At 39.5% G+C, this 19,029-nt stretch overlaps 1 pseudogene; it reads right to left on the reverse strand.

Annotated features, from left to right (window-relative positions):
- Positions 1 to 14,828, reverse strand: part of LOC121228949 (uncharacterized) — a 15,879-nt pseudogene extending 1,051 nt beyond the window's left edge.
- Between the last annotated feature and the right edge of the window lie 4,201 nt (positions 14,829 to 19,029).

Genomic DNA, 19,029 nt, shown 5'->3' on the forward strand with positions numbered 1-19,029 from the left:
TATACTGTGACAGCCCTAAATTGACCCTAGTCGGGAAAGTGGTTTCGGACCGCTTGGAATTGATAATATGTCAGATATGGAATATTTGAAAGAACTCGTAGCGAGCATAATAAAAAAGACACTTTAAATCATATAATAAAGGACTATTAAAGTGTGAAAAATACTTGCATTCAAATATCCTTTGTATGCTTGGCCGGCCAGATGGAGCATATATTAGACTATGTGTAAATTTCCATGAAGTGGTCATTATTTTAAGTAAAAGAAAAGAAAATAAAAGAAATACTAAGGATACTAAAAGAAAAAAAAAGAAAGAGGAGGTTATCACCTTGTTCTTCTGCGATTGTAGAAGAAGATAGGAGGGTAGCATTGGTCACTTGAAGCTTGAGAAGGTTAGTAAAATTTTGTTAGTTTTGAAATTTTAAGCTTAGTTTAAGTCATTTAGCTAGCTCCATATAGCCCATTTGAAACTTGGAATTTTTGATGGATGGATGGAGCATTCGGCTATGGTTATTAAAGAAGGAATTTGATTATTTCCTTTAAGTTTTGATGAAGAATGTGTTGATAAATTAGGGGTTTGAACACTTAAGGATTCGGCATTGTCATGATTTTTTTTTAGAAGGTGAGTTTGAATGAATGAGTAATGTCATGTATGGGTTTCGGCTTGATAAGTAAAAATATAAGGTAATTGAAATGAATAATTGGAGCTTAATCATCAAGAGGTTCGGCTATGGACTATAAGTGTTAGCTAATTCGGCACAAGAGTATAAATGTTAATTACTTTATAATTGAAGCCTTGAAGAATAGGTTGTGGATCATTAAAGTGTTGAGGTTAATCTTTAAGCTTGGTTAATTTGGACATTCGGCTATTCTCATGACACTAGATACAAGGGTATGAAAGGTTATCTATATATATAAGTTAATTTATTCATGGTAACTTGGCATGTGGATTGGATATATGTTAGTTAATACATGCATTTGGAGGTGATGTGTTAAATAATTAGGTATACGGTTTGGTTTCATTATTGAGTATAAGGGCTAAGTGTTTTAAATTGCCTTTGATGTATACATGTTTATATTGAAATATTAAGGCTATGTTAGCCAATTGAGGGTTTCGGCCAAGATATTCAAATAGATTGGTGTGAATGTTTGAGTGATGAATTTGACTCTTGTGTCGAGTTGGATGATATGTGTATTTATATAAAACTAAATGATGCTAAATAAATTCGATTATGCATGGTATTGAGCTAGTATCATGTTCGTTGGTACATGAGTAGAGTATATGTTTGATGTTTAATATCTAGTTAATAACATCTTTTGTACTTAGTTGTATGGTATACATGTATTAAATCGAATCGCTAAATTGATAAGTTATTTAATAAAATCTACTTGTTGAATCAAGCTCAAGAGCCAAGAGGGTCAAAATCTGATAAAGGAAAGGAAAAAGTGATCGAGTAGTCTATCCACAACTATTCAAAGTATCCGAGGTAAGTCTTCGAGTAATGACCCTACTTGAATTATATTGAAATGATTAGTCATACTATGACGGATAGTCGAATGTGCATAGAGACTAAGTTATAAAGCCAATCGAAATCATGCTCTTTGTGAGTGGCTATTGAGCCGAAATTTGAAAGGTTTAATAAATGATTTGTGTTTGAGCCTTAGTAACGAAAATAAGATATGGATGTGTTAAGATTATAGATATATGTGTGCATGAGCATTTGATATATCCGGGCTAAGACCCGAAGGCATTTGTGCGAGTTGATATATCCGGGCTAAGACCCGAAGGCATTTGTGCGAGTTGATATATCCGGGCTAAGACCCGAAGGCATTTGTGCGAGTTGATATATCCGGGCTAAGACCCGAAGGAAATTATGCAAGTTGATATATCCGGGCTAAGACCCGAAGGCATTCGTGCGAGTTGCTATACCCGGGTTAAGACCCGAAGGCAATTGTGCTTGTGGTTATATCCGGCTAAATTTCGAAGAGACTTGGGTTTGAATGTGAGCGTTTTGTGCTGTAACTAATTCAATTAATACGCTCGACTAACCCGAACGATAAGGTATGTTTGCATGTGCTTCGGAAAAGTCGATTCGTTTTAAATGTTTCGTGCAATCGGCTAACGAACTTTCGGCTTTTAGATAGGTTGATACCTTGGTGTATATATGTTGATGAAGTGTGAAGTAAGTATGATTATGAGAATGTGTATCAATAAAGTGATTCAGTTAGCTATGTGAATGTAATACTTTAGTCAAAGTCGATTTCATTACTTGAAACTTACTAAGCTTAAATTGCTTACCCGGTTGCTTTGGCTCTCTGTTTTATAGATTTTGTTCGTTAGCTATCGGATTCGGGATCAACGAAGTCGAAGTCATCCACACTATCAAAGCTCTTTTGGTACTCTTTTTGTTGAACTCTAGATATGGCATGTATAGGACTACCCCTTGTTGTTTTAAGTACTTTTTGTGATGTATGTGTGTACAGCCATGCAAAATGGCTTGTAGAAGTGGAGTATGGCATTAGACCATTTGTGTTTATGTATGTTTATATGGTTTCATGATGTGACTATGGTTTGGAATGGAAGTGTTGGGCAAATGATCAGCCATTGGAATGGCTAAATATGATCATATGTGGACCCATGTATGACGAATCCCTAGTTGGTCCATGGTAACCACGGAACAGGTAAAGTTTACCTTGAAAACAGATGCTGACAGCAGCAGTGGTGTGGATTTGAAAAATCACAAAAATTTGTAGGAATGGAGTTAAATAGTGAATAAATTATGTAATCGAACCTTGATGAATCTATTTTCATATGAAAGTAACGAAAAAATCATATGGACAGTATATTAAGAGATATTAAAGTTCTCGTGAAACAGGGCCAGAACGGTTTCTGGATCTCCTGTTTCGACTTTGATAATTTACCATAAATTATCCAGAGATAATTAGAAGTCATGCCTTATATGTGTGGATTCCCTTTGAGTCTAGTTTCATTAGAAACAAACGGTATCAGTATTGAGCCTGTACAAGGAGATATCCAAGTCGTAATGCGCAAAGGTCAGGGTAGTCGATCCCTGTAACATGGGAGACTTTGACTAATAAACTGTACTAATTGGCCCGACCAAAAATTCTAGAAAAAATTATGTAGATGGGAATATGAGTCTAGTTTTAGGGAAAAATCACGAAACAAATTTTCGAGTTGTGAAACTCAAGATATGATTTTTAAAGCGACTATTACGCAGATTGGCAGTGTCTGGAAAATTTTTAAAAGTCTGTTAACACCTCGTGTTCGACTCCGGTGACGGTCTCGGGTTCGGGGTGTTACATTTGATTGGTATCAGAGCTACGGTTTAGTCGATTCTAGGACTACCGTAATGTGTTGGGGTCTAGCTATACATGCCATTTTACGTGATTAATTGATAGTGTGGTGATTTCTGACATTTGCAAATGTGTTTATTATAGTAATGGATCCCAATCCCGACCGAGCGTAGCTGATGATCTTGAGAGTGTAGCGCCTGCTCCCGCACAGGGACAGCGCCGGTGGACTCTCAACCTAATGCTAGTAACCCGAATGATGAAGCTAGACAAGCTTTCTATAGTGTGATGAATGATTGGTTCAACCAATACATTCGAACTAATACGGCTGTTCCACAACCTCCATTCCCGACTAATACAACTCCCGCACCTACAATACCTCCGGTAACTGACCAAATAAGGTCAAATAAGCCCCCAGTTGACAGAATCCGAAAACATGGGGCCACTGAATTTAAGGCTACGGATAGCGACGATGCCGAGCAAGCTGAATTTTGGTTGGACAACACTATCCGGGTACTCGATGAGCTATCTTGTACACCCGATGAATGCCTAAAGTGTACTATCTCCTTGCTACGCGATTCTGCCTACTATTGGTGGAGTACTCTGACTTCTGTTGTGCCCCGAGAGCAAGTAACTTGGGAGTTTTTCCAAACTGAGTTTCGGAAAAAGTATATCAGTCAGAGATTTGTTGATCAAAAACGAAAGGAATTTCTTGAGCTTAAGCAAGGTTCTATGTCAGTTACTGATTACGAGCGAAAATTTGTTAGACTTAGTAGATACGCTCGGGAATGTGTTTCGTCCGAGGCTATCATGTGTAAACGCTTCGAGGATGGGCTGAATGAAGATATAAAAATGTTCGTTGGCATTCTTGAAATACGAGAGTTCGTAGTACTTGTCGAGCGAGCTTGTAAAGCCGAAGAGCTTAGAAAAGAAAAACAAAAAGTTGATGTGGGAACTGGGGAGTTTCGTAAAAGATCCTCGGGAAAGTCTCTTCAACAGGCATCGAAGAAATTTCGAGATGATGTGGGCCGGTCTAGAGGCACTTCTGGCCTTTTTAGACGAGACCGTGATCGACCCCCTATGGGTGCCCGAGGCACTTCGATCGCTAGTGTTGGGAATGAACGTCAAGACAGAACAGAATGTCGATATTGCGGTAAATGGCATTCGGGGAGTTGTAGATTCCATGACCGCTCCTGTTACAAGTGTGGATCAGTTGACCACTTCATTAAAGATTGCCCGAGGCTGTTTGAACAGAATGTAAATCAGAGTGGGAAACCGGGTGCTACCACTGCTCGAGGTAGACCATCTAGAAATACGGGCAATACTAGTGGTGGTCAGAGAGGATCTAGAGATGCTACGACCAGATCCGAGGCTCGTGCGCCTGCTAGAGCTTATGCTATATGTGCCCGCGAGGATGCTTCTTCGCCTGATGTTATTACCGGTACTTTTACTCTCTTTGACACTAATGTAATTGCTTTGATTGACCCCGGTTCTACTCATTCTTACATATGTGAAACCTTAGCATCCAGTAAGACTTTACCTATTGAGTCTACTGAGTTCGTAATTCGGGTGTCAAATCCCTTGGGTCGTTACGTGCTTGTCGACAAAGTGTGCAAGAAATGTCCCCTAGTAATCCGAGGTTCCTGTTTTCCGGCGGACTTGATGCTTTTGCCGTTTGATGAATTTGATGTTATTCTCGGGTTGGATTGGTTGACCGTGCATGATGCGGTTGTGAATTTCAAAAGCAAGACTATTGATTTGAGGTGCGCGAATAACGAAGTAATCCGAGTTGAGTCTACGGACTTGGATGGGGTGCCAGCTGTAATATCCTCAATGTTGGCCCAGAAATATGTAAGAAAAGGGTGCGAAGCATACCTTGCGTATGTACTGGATGACCAAGAATTAGAAAGGAAACCCGAATCTGTGCAGGTGGTTTGTGAATACCCGGATGTTTTTCCTGAAGAATTGCGGGGTTTACCACCTGTTCGAGAGATAGAGTTTGGTATTGAGCTTGTACCTGGGACTACGCCGATTTCGATAGCTCCGTATCGTATGGCACCAACCGAGTTAAAAGAGTTGAAAGCTCAGTTGCAAGAATTGACGGATAGAGGTTTCGCTCGGCCAAGTTTCTCACCTTGGGGTGCACCAGTATTGTTCGTGAAAAAGAAGGACGGAACCATGAGGTTGTGCATTGACTATCGTCAACTGAATAAAGTGACGATAAAGAATAAATATCCGTTACCGCGTATTGATGATTTGTTTGATCAACTAAAGGGGGCCTCAGTGTTCTCAAAAATAGATTTGAGATCGGGTTATTATCAGTTGCGGATTCGAGATTCGGACGTACCCAAAACTGCTTTCAGAACGAGGTACGGTCACTACAAATTCTTAGTGATGCCGTTTGGGCTCACTAATGCCCCTGCAGTATTTATGGATTTGATGAATCGGATCTTCAGACCATATTTGGATCGGTTCGTAGTTGTGTTCATTGATGACATCTTGGTCTATTCAAGAGATGAGACCGAACATGCTGAGCACCTGAGACTAGTGTTGCAAATGTTGCGGGATAAGCAGTTATATGCTAAGTTCAGTAAGTGTGAGTTCTGGTTAAGAGAGGTTAGCTTCTTGGGTCATGTGGTATCCGCATCGGGTATTCTAGTTGACCCGAGCAAAATTTCAGCCATACTTAACTGGAAGCCTCCAAGAAATATTACTGAGGTTCGGAGCTTTTTGGGGCTCGCCGGTTATTACCGACGATTTGTCAAAGGTTTCTCGATGATAGCCACACCAATGACGAAGCTACTTCAAAAGGACGTTAAGTTCGAATGGACGGAGAAATGTCAGAAAAGTTTCGATCAACTAAAAACTCATTTGACTGAAGCTCCAATTTTAGTGCAACCCGAATCAGGCAAAGAGTTTGTCATTTATAGTGACGCATCCCTACTTGGGTTGGGTTGCGTATTGATGCAAGAAGGTCGAGTTGTGGCCTATGCGTCGAGGCAATTGAAGCCACACGAGAGAAATTATCCGACCCATGATCTCGAACTAGCTGCCATCGTATTTGCTTTGAAAATATGGCGACATTATTTGTTTGGTGAGAAGTGCCATGTATTTTCGGATCACAAAAGTCTCAAATATTTGATGACTCAGCGAGACTTGAATCTGCGACAAAGACGTTGGCTTGAGTTGTTGAAAGATTACGAGCTTGTCATTGATTACCACCCGGGAAAGGCTAATGTGGTTGCGGACGCCTTAAGCCGGAAGTCATTGTTTGCTTTACGAGCGATGAATGTGCATTTGTCTGTTCTACCCGACAATGTGTTAGTAGCTGAATTAAAAGCCAAACCATTATTGACTCATCAAATTCGTGAAGCTCAGAAAGTCGATGATGAATTGGTTGCAAAACGGGCTGAGTGTGTTCCGAACAAGGAATCGGAGTTTCAAATTGATGATGATGATTGTTTGAGGTTCAGAAGTCGTTTGTGTGTTCCAAGGAATTCGGGACTCATTTCGATGATTCTGAACGAAGCCCATTGTAGCCGAATGTCAATTCACCCGGGGAGTACGAAAATGTACAACGATTTGAAACGTTGGTTTTGGTGGCATGGTATGAAACGAGACATCTCCGACTTTGTTTCGAGATGTTTAATATGTCAACAAGTGAAAGCGGAACATCAAGTGCCTTCAGGATTACTTCAGCCGATCATGATACCCGAGTGGAAATGGGATCGAGTCACAATGGACTTTGTGTCCGGACTGCCATTGTCAACAAGTAAGAAGGATGCGATTTGGGTTGTGGTTGATAGACTGACTAAGTCGGCTCACTTTATCCCCGTGCGTACGGATTTTTCATTGGATAAACTAGCCGAATTGTCTGTTTCTCAGATTGTGAGATTACACGGGGTACCTATTTCTATCGTGTCGGATAGAGATCCGAGATTTACCTCACGATTTTGGAAGAAATTGCAAGAAGCTTTGGGTACCAAGCTGCATTTTAGCACTGCTTTTCACCCCCAAACCGATGGTCAATCCGAGCGGATAATTCAGATACTTGAGGATATGTTGAGATGTTGCATCCTTGAGTTCAGTAGTTAATGGGAACGGTATTTACCTTTGATTGAATTCACTTACAACAATAGTTTTCAATCAAGTATTAAGATGGCACCTTACGAGGCTTTGTACGGTCGTAAATGCCGTACACCATTGTTTTGGACCGAGCTCGGTGAAAGTAAAATTTTCGGAGTTGATTTGATTAAGGATGCCGAACAGAAAGTAAAAGTAATCCGTGAAAGTCTGAAAGCAGCCACAGATCGTCAGAAGTCGTACGCGGATTTGAAACGAAAAGACATCGAGTATCAGGTGGGAGACAAAGTGTTCCTTAAGGTTTCACCTTGGAAAAAGATACTCAGATTTGGCCGTAAGGGCAAATTGAGTCCGAGATTCATTGGGCCGTACGAAATCTCCGGACGAGTTGGTCCAGTTGCGTATAGATTGATTTTGCCCCCTGAACTTGAAAAGATTCACAACGTTTTCCATGTCTCGATGCTTCGACGATATAGATCCGACCCGTCGCATGTAATCGCTCCATCTGAGATCGTGATTCAACCTAACTTGAGTTATGAAGAACAACCGGTTCGCATTTTGATGCGTGAAGTAAAAGAGTTGCGAAATAAGAAAATCCCATTAGTGAAGGTGTTGTGGCATAAACACGGAATAGAAGAAGCCACTTGGGAACTTGAGAACTCTATGAAGGACCGATATCCAAAATTATTCACCGGTAAGATTTTCGGGGACGAAAATTTCTTAAGTGGGGGAGAGTTGTGACAGCCCTAAATTGACCCTAGTCGGGAAGTGGTTTCGGGACCGCTAAGCCGAGTCACCGAAGTATTTGGATATGATAATTATTGTCTAGAATATGTGAATATGAATGTGTGAAAGTTTTAAACTTCGATTTAGTCGATTGCATGTGAACCTAGTTAATAGGACTTATGTGTGACACTTTTGAAATGCGATAGGTTAATTTATAAGGACCTATTTAAGCATGTAGTGAAAATATTGGCTTTGCATGTCAAATACTCCTTTTGTATGCATAGTGGCCGGCCATGATGGAGCATATATTAGACTATGTGGTAAATTTCCATGAAGTGGTCATTATTTTAAGTAAAAGAAAAGAAATAATAAAAGAAATACTAAGGATACTAAAAGAAAAAAAAAGAAAGAGGGAGGTTATCACCTTGTTCTTCTTGGCCGATTGTAGAGAGGAAGATAGGAGGGTAGCATTCGGTCACTTGAAGCTTGAGAAGGTTAGTAAAATTTTGTTAGTTTTGAAATTTTAAGCTTAGTTTAAGTCATTTAGCTAGCTCCATATTAGCCCATTTGAAAACTTGGAATTTTTGATGGATGGATGGAGCATTCGGCTATGGTTATTAAAGAAGGAATTTGATTATTTCCTTTAAGTTTTGATGAAGAATGTGTTGAGTAAATTAGGGGTTTGAACACTTAAGGATTCGGCATTGTTCATGATTTTTTTTAGAAGGTGAGTTTGAATGAGATGAGTAATGTCATGTATGGGTTTCGGCTTTGATAAGTAAAAATATAAGGGTAATTGAAATGAATAATTGGAGGCTTAATCATCAAGAGGTTCGGCTATGGACTATAAGTGTTAGCTAATTCGGCACAAGAGTATAAATGTTAATTACTTTATAATTGAAGCCTTGAAGAATAGGTTGTGGATCATTAAAGTGTTGAAGGTTAAATCTTTAAGCTTGGTTAATTTGGACATTCGGCTATTCTCATGACACTAGATACAAGGGTATGAAAGGTTATCTATATATATAAGTTAAATTTATTCATGGTAACTTGGCATGTGGATTGGATATATGTTAGTTAATACATGCATTTGGAGGTAATGTGTTAAATAATTAGGTATACGGTTTGGTTTCATTATTGAGTATAAGGGCTAAGTGTTTTAAATTGCCTTTGATGTATACATGTTTATATTGAAATATTAAGGCTATGTTAGCCAATTGAGGGTTTCGGCCAAGATATTCAAATAGATTGGTGTGAATGTTTGAGTGATGAATTTGACTCTTGTGTCGAGTTGGGATGATATGTGTATTTATATAAAACTAAATGATGCTAAATAAATTCGATTATGCATGGTATTGAGCTAGTATCATGTTCGTTGGTACATGAGTAGAGTATATGTTTGATGTTTAATATCTAGTTAATAACATCTTTTGTACTTAGTTGTATGGTATACATGTATTAAATCGAATCGCTAAATTGATAAGTTATTTAATAAAATCTACTTGTTGAATCAAGCTCAAGAGCCAAGAGGGTCAAAATCTGATAAAGGAAAGGAAAAAGTGATCGAGTAGTCTATCCACAACTATTCAAAGTATCCGAGGTAAGTCTTCGAGTAATGACCCTACTTGAATTATATTGAAATGATTAGTCATACTATGACGGATAGTCGAATGTGCATAGAGACTAAGTTATAAAGCCAATCGAAATCATGCTCTTTGTGAGTGGCTATTGAGCCGAAATTTGAAAGGTTTAATAAATGATTTGTGTTTGAGCCTTAGTAACGAAAATAAGATATGGATGTGTTAAGATTATAGATATATGTGTGCATGAGCATTTGATATATCCGGGCTAAGACCCGAAGGCATTTGTGCGAGTTGATATATCCGGGCTAAGACCCGAAGGCATTTGTGCGAGTTGATATATCCGGGCTAAGACCCGAAGGCATTTGTGCGAGTTGATATATCCGGGCTAAGACCCGAAGGAAATTATGCAAGTTGATATATCCGGGCTAAGACCCGAAGGCATTCGTGCGAGTTGCTATACCCGGGTTAAGACCCGAAGGCAATTGTGCTTGCGGTTATATCCGGCTAAATTTCAAAGAGACTTGGGTTTGAATGTGAGCGTTTTGTGCTGTAACTAATTCAATTAATACGCTCGACTAACCCGAACGATAAGGTATGTTTGCATGTGCTTCGGAAAAGTCGATTCGTTTTAAATAGTGTTCGTGCAATCGGCTAACGAACTTTCGGCTTTTAGATAGGTTGATACCTTGCGTGTATATATGTTGATGAAGTGTGAAGTAAGTATGATTATGAGAATGTGTATCAATAAAGTGATTCAGTTAGCTATGTGAATGTAATACTTTAGTCAAAGCCGATTTCATTACTTGAAACTTACTAAGCTTAAATTGCTTACCCGGTTGCTTTGGCTCTCTGTTTTATAGATTTTGTTCGTTAGCTATCGGATTCGGGATCAACGAAGTCGAAGTCATCGACACTATCAAAGCTCTTTTGGTACTCTTTTTGTTGAACTCTGGATATGGCATGTATAGGACTACCCCTTGTTGTTTTAAGTACTTTTTGTGATGTATGTGTGTACAGCCATGCCAAAATGGCTTGTAGAAGTGGAGTATGGCATTAGACCATTTGTGTTTATGTATGTTTATATGGTTTCATGATGTGACTATGGTTTGGAATGGAAGTGTTGGGCAAATGATCAGCCATTGGAATGGCTAAATATGATCATATGTGGACCCATGTATGACGAATCCCTAGTTGGTCCATGGTAACCACGGAACAGGTAAAGTTTACCTTGAAAACAGATGCTGACAGCAGCAGTGGTGTAGATTTGAAAAATCACAAAAATTTGTAGGAATGGAGTTAAATAGTGAATAAATTATGTAATCGAACCTTGATGAATCTATTTTCATATGAAAGTAACGAAAAAATCATATGGACAGTATATTAAGAGATATTAAAGTTCTCGTGAAACAGGGCCAGAACGGTTTCTGGATCTCCTGTTTCGACTTTGATAATTTACCATAAATTATCCAGAGATAATTAGAAGTCATGCCTTATATGTGTAGATTCCCCTTTGAGTCTAGTTTCATTAGAAACAAACGGTATCAGTATTAGAGCTCTGTACAAGGAGATATCCAAGTCGTAATGCGCAAAGGTCAGGGTAGTCGATCCCTGTAACATGGGAGACTTTGACTAATAAACTGTACTAATTGGCCGGACCAAAAATTCTAGAAAAAATTATGTAGATGGGCATATGAGTCTAGTTTCAGGGAAAAATCACGAAACAAATTTTCGAGTTGTGAAACTCAAGATATGATTTTTAAAGCAACTATTACGCAGATTGGCAGTGTCTGGAAAATTTTTAAAAGTCTGTTAACACCTCGTGTTCGACTCCGGTGACGGTCTCGGGTTCGGGGTGTTACATATACATTAGACATTAAAGTCACATACATATGAAATCATGAATCAACTCAACATATTAACCCACACTCCCTTTTAGCCGATTGTCTAAGCCAAGATAAAAGCATCAATATGCTTGCCTCTAACCAAATACATGCAACACCAATCTTTTTCCTATGGCCGAATATGCATGTCTATGTTGAGGCCGATTATATGCTTAATACTTCCTACAAGTATGGTTACTTGTATTGATTATATATCATTTTGTTTCAAGTTCAAAACTCGGCTAATACGCATATATACACTAGTAATCAAATACTAACATTTTGCACTTCACCTTACTACCATTTCACATCTACTTTCTACCATGGCCGAATGCATCAAGACACCATACCATTCAATTTTGGTCATGGGTTACACAAAGAACTTAATGTCTAACTCAAAAATGCCAAAAAGAGAATCCAAGAGTCATCAATCACCATCACATGTATCATTACAAAGCTTCACACTTAGCATGCAAATGACATCAACAGAAATCCACCTTAGCCGAAACTTAACTCATCTTCATGTCTCATCACCACAACATCAAACATCAACCAAGAAGACAACACCCATGGCCGAATATCATCTCCATCTCATAGCAAAGATTTAAACCATGGGCTAGGTAGAACTCAAACTAACAACTAAAAACATGCATGAATCTCATGGACAACATCAAACATACCTTAGTCTAGCAAACCACCATAGCCGATTTTCTCAAGCTCTTCCCCTTCTTCTCTTTCTTCTATTCGGCCAAGAACAACCAAAGAATGAAGCCTTTTTTTTTCTTCTAGTTTCGGCAAAAATGGGGGAGCAAGGATGAAACAACTTTGGTTTCTCCTCCCACTCCCCACATATTTTATTGTTCTTAACACAACATGTTGTCATAAACTTTTTATAATATGTTTTACCCATCACAATTTGTCTATCCACCTTGTCATTGCCGGCCACTACTATTTAAGGGGGAAATTGACATGCAAGTCCACCTTTATGATTATATGCACTAATAGATCCTTATAGATTAACCTATCACATTTCAAAAGGGTCATACATAAGTCCTATTAACTAAATTCACGTGCAATTAACTAAATCGAAGCTTAAAACTTTCACACATTCATATTCGCATATTTTAGACAATAAATATCATATTCAAATAATTTGGTGACTCAGTTTAGTAGTCCCGAAACCGCTTTCCGACTAGGGTCACTTCAGGGCTGTCACAGTTAGGGAGTCCGAAAACGTCAGCGGGGGCCTCGAGAAGATTTATCTTTTTTGTTTAACGGCCTGCCCACCCTGGAAACGGCTCAGCCATACGTAGGACGGAAAAGCACCACATGTGGTGTGGTGTCCGGTGTAGCCCCGGCGGCCCTTGAGAATCTAGAGGACCGAGTGCCATTCGCACCTGGTCGTATTCATAACCTTATCAAGTCTCCAATATGAACAACCTTTGGTCAATGGAACAATGTAAGCAAGGGAAGTCGGCAAAATGAATATGTAAACTTGGGAAAAGAATTGGTTCTGAGGGTTGGGCACGGGGGTCCCAGTCCTGAACTCATCGGCTGTTGGTGTATTGCTTGAACTGCTCCCGCGATACGAGGAGGTTACCGCATGCCGGCCAGGGGACGGACTGAGAATGGCTACTTCGGAAGCCTTCCCTGGGTGATGAATAGTTGACTCAGAATTGGCATGGACAAGGGGAATCTGACTGTTTAAGTAAAACAAAGCCTTGCGGTGGTCCCTACTGATGCTCACGCAATGTGATTTCTGCCCAGTGCTCTGAATGTCAAAGTGAAGAAATTCAAGCAAGCGTAGGCAAACGGAGGAAGTAACTATGACTTTCTTAAGGTAGCCAAATGCCTTGTCATCTAATTAGTGACACGCATGAATGGATAAACGAGATTCCCACTATCCCTATCTACTATCCAGCAAAACAATGGTCAAGGGAACGGGCTTGGTAGAATCAGCGGAGAAAGAAGGCCCTGTTGAGCTTGACTCTAGTCCAACTTTGTGAAATGACTTGAGAGGTGTAGGATAAGTGGGAGCTCTTGGGCGAAATTGAAATACCACTACTTTTAACGCTATTTTACTTATTCGGTGAATCAGAGGCGGGGCATGGCCCCTCTTTTTGGACCCAAGGTCAGCTTCGGTTGGATGATCTGGGTAGAAGACATTGTCAGGTGGGGAGTTTGGCTGGGACGACACATCTATTAAAAGATAACAAAGGTGTCCTAAGATAAGCTCAACAAGAATAAAAATCTCGTATGGAACGAAAGGGTGAAAGCTCGTTTGATTTTGATTTCCAGCATGAATACAAACCGTGAAAGCGTGGCTTATCGATCCTTTAGACATTCAGAATTTGAAGCTAGAGGTGTCATAAAAGTTACCATAGGGATAATTGGCTTGTGGCAGCCAAGCGCTCAGAGCGACGTTGCTTTTTTATCTTTCGATGTCGGCTCTTCCTATCATTGTGAACCAGAATTCACTAAGTGTTGGATTGTTCACCCACCAATAGGGAACGTGAGCTGGGTTTAGACTGTCAAGAGATAGGTTAGTTTTACCCTACTGATGGCTGTGTTGCAGTAGTAATTCAACCTAGAAAGAAGGTGGCCGCAGGGGAGTGAGTGCGTATATGAATTAGTTCAAAGAAGTCATGGACGACTTAGATCTAGTGTATATTAAACCTGATAGTGGATGGTTTACCTGGGTTAAAAATAGGAGCGAGTGGAGTTTGATAAAGGAAAGAATTGATAGATTCCTCACCTCGATTTTAGTGGTTAAAAACTTCCTTTTTATAGGTACCAAAGTGGTAAGACAAACCCAGTCCAATCATGACGCAATTATCTTAGATTTATGGGGTCAAAAATCGAAAGATTATCCTAATGAAAATAGATTGAGTTTCATGTTCGATGTTTGTTGGGTTGGTGATGACGAACCAAAAAATGTTATTGAAAGAGCTTGGAACAGGGATGTTATTGATTATAGGGATAAGATCGAAAGGGTTAGGTCAGCCCTTGGTCCTTGGTAGTGTAAGAAGTATGGAAAAATGAAGAAGGACATGTGAAAATTAGAGAAAAATATTGACTTGGTTATTGATTCTACCAGTAGAGAGGAAAGTGGGAAGACGTTGAAGGAAACTCGTAGAAGGCTTGACTTCCTATACGCTAGAGAAGAAAGCTGCTGGGCACAAAGGTCTCGGTCAAAATGGCTTAAGGAGGGTGATCAAAATACTAGGTATTTCCATGCTAAATCCATTGGTCGGCTAAAGAAGAATAATATTGAGAAGCATAAAGACGCGGAAGGAAACTAGGTGACAAATAGTAAGGACATAAGTTGGGTGACTAAAGATTATTTTGTGAGATTGTTTCAGTCAAAATGCTAATTTTCAAGAGATGGGGTATATTAAGGAGTGTGTAACTAGGGAAACAAATAATTGGCTTATTATGTACTATAGGGAGAAGGATGTTCTTTAGGCTATTAAGCAGATGGACCCAAATAAAGCCCCCGGTATTGATGGTCTATCAGGAATTTCTTCAAGCATCAATGGGAGATTATGGAAAATGATACAATTAGCTTGTGCTTAGATGTTCTTAATGGGAACAAAAATATCTCTAGTCCCAATGATACTATGATCATTTTAATTCCTAAAATTAGAGATTCATATGAGCTTACTAATCTCCGCCCTATCAGTTTATGTAGGTTTGTCTACAAGATCATCTCAAAGGTGTATGGCAGTCGTTTAAAAGCTGTCCTTCCTAGTTGTATTAGCCAAAATCAAAGCGCATTCTTGCCGAGGAGGATGATACATGATAATATCTTGATTGTGCATGAGCTTCTCCATTATCTTCAAAGTTTTAAAAATAGTCCTCATAAAGGGCTTGTGGTCAAGCTTGACATGAGCAAAGCATACGACCGCGTGGAGTGGAACTTTATTGAAACAATTCTAAAGAAGATGGGATTTGATTGGAAGTGGACTGAAAAAATAATGGAATGCGTCCGCTTGGTTAAATATACTGTTAAATATAACAATATTTTATCGAATATTTTTATCCCCAAAAGGGGTCTCTGCCAAGGGGATCCCCTCTCCCCTTATTTGTTCTTATTTTTTATGGAAGACTTCTCGAGAATGCTTATCCATGCTCAAGAGAACAACATTTTAAGAGGTATCTGGGCTAGTAGGAATGACCTTAGAATAAATCACCTGTTCTTTGTTGACGATGCGCTTCTATTTGTCAGAAATAAAAGAAGTGATGTTGAAAGTCTTGTTAACATGCTTAATACCTTCTCTAACATTTTAGGTCAAGAAATTAATTTTGAAAAGTCAATGGTCCTCTTTAGTCCCAACACTTCAAGAGTTCAGAGAACAATTCTTAGTGATCTTCTAGGCATGACAGTGGTGGGAAATTTAAACAACTATCTAGGCCTTCCTGTTCCAATTGGTAAGAAGAAAATAGCAATTTTCAAAAATATTACTAATAGACAGTCTTGGAGGATCAACAACTGGACAAAGAGGCTGCTTTCTTTTGGAGGCAAAGAAGTCTTTATTAAAGCGGTTTTCCAATCTATTCCTACATAGGCTATGTCAATTGTTTTTGCTCCCAAAGGAGTGATCGAGGACATTCAGGCCAAGCTAAGCAAAACATGGTGGTCAGGAAAAGACAAAGGAAGATTCTGGACAATGATCCCATGGAAGACTTTATGCAAACTGAAGGGTATGGAAAGCCTTGGAATTAGAGACGTTGAACTTTTCAACCTTGCTCTCTTAAGGCGTCAAGTGTGGAGACTTATAAACAATACAGACTCTTTCTATTTCTAAGTGCTGCCTTTGAAATATTTTTCAGATGGCAACATTTTTCATGCAAAAAAAGTGGACAAAGCTTCATTCACTTGGTCAAGCATTGTGGCAAAAGTGGAAGCTTTCAAAGATGAATTTGGGTGGCAGATTGGGAATGGCGAGAAGATAAGTACTTGGGCTGATAATTAGGGAATGGAAGGACTTAATGGGAACACTGCTATAAGCAACACTCTAAACCCAAATGAGAAAAGTGTGCAAGATCTTTGGTATGCAGATAGGAGAAGCTAGAATGCCGACAAAGTTAAGAAAATGTATGGGAATGACTGGGGTGACAAGATTTGCAACATTCCTATAGGAAACGAGGGCCAACAAGATAAAATAATATGGTTTCACAACCCTCATGGGTGCTTTACTTTGAAGTCTGCCTACTCATGGTTGTTGTTGAAAGAGAAGGGATATGGCCCTCACAGAATTTTTTGGAAAGCTCTATGGAAGCTTGACACCTTATTGAAGATCTATGTATCTATTTGGTGTGTGGGACATGAAATTTTCCTGACAAATGGTAAAATTACTTCTATCAGATAGGGTTTTGATAAGGGATGCCCAAGATGTGGAGTCGAGACCGAAACACTGTTACACGCATTAAAAGGCTGCCCAACATCTACTGCAGTTCTCTCGTTAGGAGGATGGTCTAGGAGCTTTATTTCTAAGAATTATGACCAATGTATTGATTGGCTGGAAGACTTGATGCGCGTCCTTGACAAGAGAGCCATGGCTGACCTAATAACAACATTATGGAACTGCTGGAATAATAGAAATAACTACATCTTCAGGGGAAAAGAAGAGAAGGCTCAGCTAATATGGGAAAGAGCAAGCAATCTGAACAAGGAATTCTGAATATGCAACATGTTGAATGTGTAACACCCCACACCCGTGCCCTACGCCGAGACGGAATACGAGGCGTTACTCAACTTAAACATCTGGAATCAAATATTTCTGGATCACCAAGACTTGATCAAATTTAAAACTTTTCTGAACTCTGTTTAAACTCCTTAATGTGGACCTACGATACCTCAAACTTTCATTGAAAACCATTCAAAACCAACTCAAGTCCTTAAACCAATTTAATAAGAAAAAAAATGACTCTTGAAATAGGGCACACGCCCGTGTGGAAGGGCAACATGCCCGTGTGGAAGGGCAACATGCCTGTGTGGTCCTAACATGATCATGATGATGGTTCGTATGACACACACGGCCTAAGCATCTAGGGACACGCCTGTGTCGCATACCCATGTGAATTAAAATCCAAATTCGAACCTACAGTGGTTTTCACACGGCCTGACACACGCTAGTGTCCCTTACACTGCCGTGACATGTTCATGTCCTAGCTCGTGTCTAATAACCTTGACATTTTGCTTCTGACGTCAGCATCCTAATTAAGGCACAAGGTTAAGGGACACGCCCGTGGCCAGAGGCAGTGTCCTCCACAAGGCTAAGACACACGGCCGTGTCTCTACCCGTGTGTTTACTACCATGCATTCTGACTTACAAATTTTATGTGCATGGGACACGCAGCCAGACAGACAGCCTAGACACACTCCCGTGTGTCTATCGGTGTAGACAATATAAGGCTATTTACCAAGCCTTTTTACCACCTTGAAACATAATTTAATGCCAACCAACATATCAAGGTCTAACTAAATATGATTTCTCAACCAAACAATGATAGGAAGGCCTACATACATTTCTTATATTCAACCATGCCAACAATTTCACATTCATGAAAGACTATCTTGCATTCATATATAAACTTTCAATATTAGCCATTTTCTATGGCCTTATACATAGTGAATCAAATGCTAAAGTAAGCCAACACATTTGGCCAAATAACAATGACACAAAACTAAAAAGTCAAGGTCTTATACATGCCATAATCAAAATAAAAGATCTAACTATACCAGGTGCTTAGGATGATAGTGTGACTGGCTTCTCCGACGTAAGCGATGATCTTCGAGCTACTTCAGTGGCACTATAAAAAAATGGAAAGGAAATATGGTAACCACAAAGCTTAGTAAGTTACATGAAAACAAACAACAACTACTTATCATAAAGCAATATGCTCATAATCTTTCATAGTGGATTCATGAATACCATAAATAAACGTAAGTATAACTTACTCATTACCATCCCATACAACTCATATAGCATACACCGAGCCCATATCTCATACATTTCAATTAGGTGCCTGTATCACTCATCACATAATCATAACTTTTCTCATTTCGATATAAATCATAACTCTTTTGTTGAACCATTTGGAATACTACCAGACACTCGGTCACCCTAACATGGGTTATGATGCCGACGCAATGTCCCAGACATGGTCTTACACTGGCTTTCATATAGTGAGGCCGATGCCATGTCTTAGACAGTTTTCGCACTGCCTTTCATCTATCGGTGTCGATGCCATGTCTTAGATAGGTCTTACTCTAGCTTGTCTATCTCGAGGCCGATGCATGTCCCAAACATGTCTTACACTAGCTCTCGTCTCAATGCCGATGCATGTCCCAGACATATCTTACACTGGCTTAAATATCTCGAGGCCGATGCATGTCCTAGACATGTCTTACACTGGCTCTCATATTGTGGTCGATGCATGAC

This window comes from Gossypium hirsutum, chromosome A05 (genome assembly GCF_007990345.1).
Source record: "Gossypium hirsutum isolate 1008001.06 chromosome A05, Gossypium_hirsutum_v2.1, whole genome shotgun sequence".
NCBI classification, from domain to species: Eukaryota; Viridiplantae; Streptophyta; class Magnoliopsida; order Malvales; family Malvaceae; genus Gossypium; species Gossypium hirsutum.